Source organism: Rhinoraja longicauda, chromosome 5, assembly GCF_053455715.1.
Source record: "Rhinoraja longicauda isolate Sanriku21f chromosome 5, sRhiLon1.1, whole genome shotgun sequence".
In the NCBI taxonomy this organism is placed as follows: Eukaryota; Metazoa; Chordata; class Chondrichthyes; order Rajiformes; family Arhynchobatidae; genus Rhinoraja; species Rhinoraja longicauda.
Genome location: NC_135957.1, coordinates 84,846,530 through 84,853,698, shown reverse-complemented (window position 1 = coordinate 84,853,698; position 7,169 = coordinate 84,846,530). Strand labels below are relative to the sequence as shown.

The following is a 7,169-nucleotide window of genomic DNA, read 5'->3' as shown; positions in this document are numbered from 1 at the left end:
GAGTGGGGGGGGAGGATGGAGTGGGGGGGGGAGGATGGAGTGGGGGGAGGATGAGTGGGGGGAGGATGGAGTGGGGGGGAGGATGGAGTGGGGGGAGGATGGAGTGGGGGGGAGGATGGAGTGGGGGGGAGGATGGAGTGGGGGGGAGGATGGAGTGGGGGGGAGGATGGAGTGGGGGGGGAGGATGGAGTGGGGGGAGGATGGAGTGGGGGGGGGAGGATGGAGTGGGGGGGAGGATGGAGTGGGGGGGGAGGATGAGTGGGGGGGGAGGATGGAGTGGGGGGGGAGGATGGAGTGGGGGGGGAGGATGGAGTGGGGGGGGAGGATGGAGTGGGGGGGAGGATGGAGTGGGGGGGAGGATGGAGTGGGGGGGGGAGGATGGAGTGGGGGGGGAGGAAGGAGTGGGGGGGAGGATGGAGTGGGGGGGAGGATGGAGTGGGGGGAGGATGGAGTGGGGGGGAGGATGGAGTGGGGGGGAGGATGGAGTGGGGGGGGAGGATGGAGTGGGGGGGGAGGATGGAGTGGGGGGGAGGATGGAGTGGGGGGGGAGGATGGAGTGGGGGGGGAGGATGGAGTGGGGGGGGAGGATGGAGTGGGGGGGGAGGATGGAGTGGGGGGGGGAGGATGGAGTGGGGGGGGAGGATGGAGAGGGGGATGTGGGGGGGAGGATGGAGTGGGGGGGAGGATGGAGTGGGGGGGGAGGATGGAGTGGGGGGGGAGGATGGAGTGGGGGGGGAGGATGGAGTGGGGGGGAGGATGGAGTGGGGGGGGAGGATGGAGTGGGGGGGGAGGATGGAGTGGGGGGGAGGATGGAGTGGGGGGGGAGGATGGAGTGGGGGGGGAGGATGGAGTGGGGGGGAGGATGGAGTGGGGGGGGAGGATGGAGTGGGGGGGGAGGATGGAGTGGGGGGGAGGAAGGAGTGGGGGGGAGGAAGGAGTGGGGGGGAGGAAGGAGTGGGGGGAGGACGGAGTGGGGGGAGGACGGAGTGGGGGGAGGACGGAGTGGGGGGAGGACGGAGTGGGGGGAGGACGGAGTGGGGGGAGGACGGAGTGGGGGGAGGACGGAGTGGGGGGGAGGACGGAGTGGGGGGGAGGACGGAGTGGGGGAGGACGGAGTGGGGGGAGGACGGAGTGGGGGGAGGACGGAGTGGGGGGAGGACGGAGTGGGGGAGGACGGAGTGGGGGGAGGACGGAGTGGGGGGAGGACGGAGTGGGGGGAGACGGAGTGGGGGAGGACGGAGTGGGGGGGAGGACGGAGTGGGGGGGAGGACGGAGTGGGGGGGGAGGACGGAGTGGGGGGGAGGACGGAGTGGGGGGGAGGACGGAGTGGGGGGGGAGGATGGAGTGGGGGGGAGGATGGAGTGGGGGGGGGAGGATGGAGTGGGGGGGAGGATGGAGTGGGGGGGGAGGATGGAGTGGGGGGGAGGATGGAGTGGGGGGGGGGGGAGGGAGGAGGGAGGATTGAGTGGGGGAGGGAGAAGATGGAGGGGGGGTGGAGAGAGATGGAGGGATGGAGTAGGGGGGGAGGGAGTGGAGGGGAGGATTGAGCGGGGGGAGGGAGAGGAAGGGAGGATGGAGTGGGGGGGGAGGATGGAGTGGGGGGGGGGAGGATGGAGTGGGGGGGGGAGGATGGAGTGGGGGGGGGAGGATGGAGTGGGGGGGGGAGGATGGAGTGGGGGGGGGGGAGGATGGCGTGGGGGGGGAGGATGGAGTGGGGGGGAGGATGAGTGGGGGGGAGGATGGAGTGGGGGGGAGGATGGAGTGGGGGGAGACGAGGAGGGGGGGGAGGACGGAGAGGGGGGGAGGACGGAGTGGGGGGGAGGACGGAGTGGGGGGGGAGGACGGAGTGGGGGGGAGGACGGAGTGGGGGGGAGGACGGAGTGGGGGGGGAGGACGGAGTGGGGGGGAGGATGGAGTGGGGGGGGGAGGATGGAGTGGGGGGAGGATGGAGTGGGGGGGGAGGATGGAGTGGGGGGGGAGGATGGAGTGGGGGGGAGGATGGAGTGGGGGGGGAGGATGGAGTGGGGGGGGAGGATGGAGTGGGGGGGGAAGGATGGAGTGGGGGGGAGGATGGAGTGGGGGGGAGGATGGAGTGGGGGGGGAGGATGGAGTGGGGGGGGAGGATGGAGTGGGGGGAGGATGGAGTGGGGGGGAGGATGGAGTGGGGGGGAGGATGGAGTGGGGGGGAGAATGGAGTGGGGGGAGAATGGAGTGGGGGGGGAGGATGGAGTGGGGGGGGAGGATGGAGTGGGGGGGGAGAATGGAGTGGGGGGGAGGATGGAGTGGGGGGGAGGATGGAGTGGGGGGGAGGATGGAGTGGGGGGGAGGATGGAGTGGGGGGGAGGATGGAGTGGGGGGGAGGATGGAGTGGGGGGGAGGATGGAGTGGGGGGGAGGATGGAGTGGGGGGGAGGATGGAGTGGGGGGGAGGATGGAGTGGGGGGGAGGATGGAGTGGGGGGGAGGATGGAGTGGGGGGGAGGATGGAATGGGGGGGAGGATGGAGTGGGGGGAGGATGGAGTGGGGGGAGGATGGAGTGGGGGGGAGGATGGAGTGGGGGGAGGATGGAGTGGGGGGGAGGATGGAGTGGGGGGGAGGATGGAGTGGGGGGGAGGATGGAGTGGGGGGAGGATGGAGTGGGGGGGAGGATGGAGTGGGGGGGAGGATGGAGTGGGGGGGAGGATGGAGTGGGGGGAGGATGGAGTGGGGGGGAGGATGGAGTGGGGGGGGAGGATGGAGTGGGGGGGGAGGATGGAGTGGGGGGGGAGGATGGAGTGGGGGGGGAGGATGAGTGGGGGGGGAGGATGGAGTGGGGGGGAGGATGGAGTGGGGGGGAGGATGGAGTGGGGGGAGGATGGAGTGGGGGGGGATGGAGTGGGGGGGGGATGGAGTGGGGGGGGGATGGAGTGGGGGGGGGGGGATGGAGTGGGGGGGGGGAGGATGGAGTGGGGGGGGGAGGATGGAGTGGGGGGGGGAGGATGGAGTGGGGGGGGGGAGGATGGAGTGGGGGGGGGAGGATGGAGTGGGGGGGGGAGGATGGAGTGGGGGGGAGGATGGAGTGGGGGGAGGATGGAGTGGGGGGGAGGATGGAGTGGGGGGGGAGGATGGAGTGGGGGGGGAGGATGGAGTGGGGGGGGAGGATGGAGTGGGGGGGAGGATGGAGTGGAGGGGAGGATGGAGTGGGGGGGGAGGATGGAGTGGGGGGAGATGGAGTGGGGGGAGGATGGAGTGGGGGGAGGTGGAGTGGGGGGGATGGAGTGGGAGGTGGGTGGGGGAGGATGGAGTGGGGGGAGGATGGAGTGGGGGGGAGGATGGAGTGGGGGGAGGATGGAGTGGGGGGAGGATGGAGTGGGGGGAGGATGGAGTGGGGGGAGGATGGAGTGGGGGAGGATGAGTGGGGGGGGAGGATGGAGGTGGGGGGGGGGAGGATGGAGTGGGGGGGGGAGGATGGAGTGGGGGGGGGAGGATGGAGTGGGGGGGGGAGGATGGAGTGGGGGGGGGAGGATGGAGTGGGGGGGGGAGGATGGAGTGGGGGGGGGAGGATGGAGTGGGGGGGGGGAGGATGGAGTGGGGGGGAGGAGGATGGAGTGGGGGGAGGAGGTGGAGTGGGGGGGAGGATGGAGTGGGGGGAGGATGGGTGGGGGGAGGATGGAGTGGGGGAGGATGGAGTGGGGGGAGGATGGAGTGGGGGGGAGGATGGAGTGGGGGGAGGTGGAGTGGGGGGAGGATGGAGTGGGGGGAGGATGGAGTGGGGGGAGGATGGAGTGGGGGGAGGATGGAGTGGGGGGAGGATGGAGTGGGGGGAGGATGGATTGGGGGGGAGGATGGGTGGGGGGAGGTGGAGTGGGGGGAGGGATGGAGTGGGGGGGGATGGAGTGGGGGGGAGGATGGAGTGGGGGGGAGGATGGAGTGGGGGGGAGGATGGAGTGGGGGGGGAGGATGGGTGGGGGGGAGGATGGAGTGGGGGGGTGGATGGAGTGGGGGGGGAGGATGGAGTGGGGGAGGATGGAGTGGGGGGGAGGATGGAGTGGGGGGGAGGATGGAGTGGGGGGGGGTGGAGTGGGGGGGAGGATGGAGTGGGGGGGAGGATGGAGTGGGGGGGAGGATGGAGTGGGGGGAGGATGGAGTGGGGGGGAGGATGGAGTGGGGGGGGGGATGGAGTGGGGGGGAGGATGGAGTGGGGGGGGAGGATGGAGTGGGGGGGAGGATGGAGTGGGGGGGAGGTGGGTGGGGGGGGAGGATGGAGTGGGGGGGAGGATGGAGTGGGGGGGAGGATGGAGTGGGGGGGAGGATGGAGTGGGGGGGAGGGTGGAGTGGGGGGGGAGGGTAGGATGGAGTGGGGGGAGGATGGGTGGGGGGGGAGGATGGAGTGGGGGGGGGAAGATGGAGTGGGGGGGGAGGATGGAGTGGGGGGGGAGGATGGGTGGGGGGGGGAGGATGGAGTGGGGGGGGGAGGATGGAGTGGGGGGGGGAGGATGGAGTGGGGGGGGGGAGGATGGAGTGGGGGGGGGGAGGATGGAGTGGGGGGGGGAGGATGGAGTGGGAGGGGGAGGAGTGGGTGGGGGGGGGGAGGATGGAGTGGGGGGGGAGGGTAGGATGGAGTGGGGGGGAGGATGTGGTGGGGGGGAGGATGGAGTGGGGGGGGAGGATGGAGTGGGGGGGAGGATGGAGTGGGGGGGGAGGGAGGATGGAGTGGGGGGGAGGGAGGATGGAGTGGGGGGAGGGAGGATGGAGTGGGGGGGGAGGATGGAGTAGGGGGGGAGGATGGAGTGGGGGGGAGGATGGAGTGGGGGGGAGGGTAGGATGGAGTGGGGGGGAGGTGGAGTGGGGGGAGGGTAGGATGGAGTAGGGGGGGAGGATGGAGTAGGGGGGGAGTGGTAGGATGGAGTGGGGGGGAGGATGGGAGTGGGGGGGAGGATGGAGTATGGGGGGGAGGGTAGGATGGAGTGTGGGGGAGTGGAGTGGAGCACAAATGCAGGAGATGTTTGGGCCCCAACGGCTCCCCTTGGTCTAGTTTAAACTAAAACGTGTGGGAAAGCACTGCAGACGCTGGTTTAAATGGAAAGTAGACACCAAATGCAGGACAAGTCAGGCAGCGGGACGGGGCAGCAGCGGCTCTGGAGGCGGATTGGGCGACGTTGCGAGATGGTCCCTTCTCCAGATCCTGTTTGAACTAAAATAATGGAGTAAATGATGCCAGAGGTCATCCACTCACCGGGAGAAACGAAGCGGACAGTTGCTGTTGGCGCTGCTGGTCTTGAAACAGCACGGGCGGGGGGAGCAGAGAGTTTGTAACCCGGGCGGGCGGGCGGGCGGACAGACAGCGGGTGGAGGACGGGGAACAGCGAGGGAGCGCCGGGTGTTTGGTCGTCACGGACGCTGCTGCCGCTGTCACCGCCGCCTGGGTTTAAATCTCCCGCACCCGCCCTGGCCCCGCCCCCCGCCCCGTCATTGGGCGAGACGCCCCGACACCACGCTCTGGCACCGCCCCCGCCCCGCCATTGGAAGACGCCCCGACCCCCCCGCACCAATCAGCGAGGCGGGAGACCACGTCCCCAGTTCTGAGTGGACGCGAGGTCGGACCAATGGGAGACGGCACCGCCCCAGCCCCGGCGCCTGGGATTGGACGGGAGGCCCCGACCCCCGCGCCAATGGCGGTCGGGAGACCGCCCCCCCGTCCATCAATGGGTCCGAGGCCGCTGATTGGACGCGAGGTCCGCTCCGCTGCACCAATGAGGAGACGGTGCGGCACCGCCCCGCCATTGGACGGGAGCCCCCGACCCCCCCCGCGCGCCAATGAGGGCCGTGAGATGGCGGCGGCATCGATGATTGGACGGGAAGCGCCGACCCCCGCGCCAATGGCAGGCGGGAGACCCCCCCCCCCGTCCATCAACGGGTCCGAGGCCGATGATTGTTCGCGAGTCCCGCCGCCATCGCCGCTGATTGGACGGGAGGCATCGCCTCCGCGCCAATGAGGGCCGGGAGACCGAGGCCGCCGCCGCTGATTGGACGGGAGCTCCGACCTCTGCGCCAATCGATGGACGGGAGGCCGCTCCAGCGCTGGAGCCCCGGCCTGCGCGCCAATGAGGGGCCGGGATACGCCCCCCCCCCCCCCCCCCCGCTGAACAGCCGCCCGCGGGACGGGGATGAGGGCCTGTGGCCGGGGGGGGGCGCTCTGCTAACCGGTCCCATCTGTCGTATCTCTCAGCAGAGGGGGAGGGAGGGAAGGGGGAGGGGTTTAGAGAAAGGGGAGGGGTTTAGAGAGAGGGGTAGGGGGTTTAGAGAGAGGGGTAGGGGGTTTAGAGAAAGGGGGGTTAGAGGGAGGGGAGGGGTTTAGAGAAAAGGGGAGGGGTTTAGAGAAAGGGAAGGAGGGGGAGGGGTTTAGAGAGAGAGGGGGAGGGGTTTAGAGGAAGGGGAGGGGTTTAGAGAAAGGGGAGGGGTTTAGAGGACGGGGAGGGGTTTCGAGAGAGGGGAGGGGTTTAGAGAAAGGGGAGGGGTTTAGAGAAAGGGAGGGGTTTAGGGGGAGGGGTTTAGAGAGGGGAGGGAAGGGAGAGGGGGATAGAGAGGTAGGGGTGGGGGATAGGGAGGGAGAGAGGGATAGAGAGGAAGGGAAGGGAGAGGGGGCTAGAGTGAGGGAGAGTTGGGGGAGTGTAGGGAGAGGGGGAGAGAGAGGGCACACTAGTGTGTAGGATAGTGCTAGTGTACGGGGTTGATCGCTGGTCGGTGCGGACACAGAGACTGTTCCCTCGCTTCATCTCTAAAGACTTCTATGAGAGTCAAGGTGCTGGCGAGCCTTCTTAGCTCAGTCTAGTTTATCGTCACGTGTACCGAGAGACAGAAAAGCTTCCGTTGCGTGCCGACCACTCAGCAGAAAGACACATGATTACAATCGAGCCATTGACAGTGTAGAGATACCCGATAATGGAATAACGTTTAGTGCGAGGTAAAGCCAGCAAAGTCCAATCAAAAATATTTCATGGGTGACCAGTGAGGTAGATAGTAGTTCAGCACTGCTCTCTGGTTGTGGTGGGATGGTTCAGTTGCCTGATAACAGCTGGGAAGAAACTGTCCCTGAATCTGGAGGTGTGCGTTTTGGTCTCCCCATCAGAACTGCCCCTCCATCGACTCCTTTAAGTCCAGGCTCAAAACCTATTTCTACTCCCTAGCGTT

General features: G+C 68.6%; 1 protein-coding gene across 1 annotated transcript in view; it reads right to left on the bottom strand.

The window, feature by feature from the left end:
- cep57l1 (centrosomal protein 57, like 1) overlaps positions 1-5,381 on the bottom strand; it is a 39,667-nt gene extending 34,286 nt beyond the window's left edge. Inside the window, exon 1 of the mRNA XM_078400259.1 lies at positions 5,215-5,381. The gene's annotated coding sequence lies outside the window, so the exon portion shown is untranslated. The remainder of the gene's footprint in view (positions 1-5,214) is intronic.
- Positions 5,382-7,169: the final 1,788 nt, after the last annotated feature.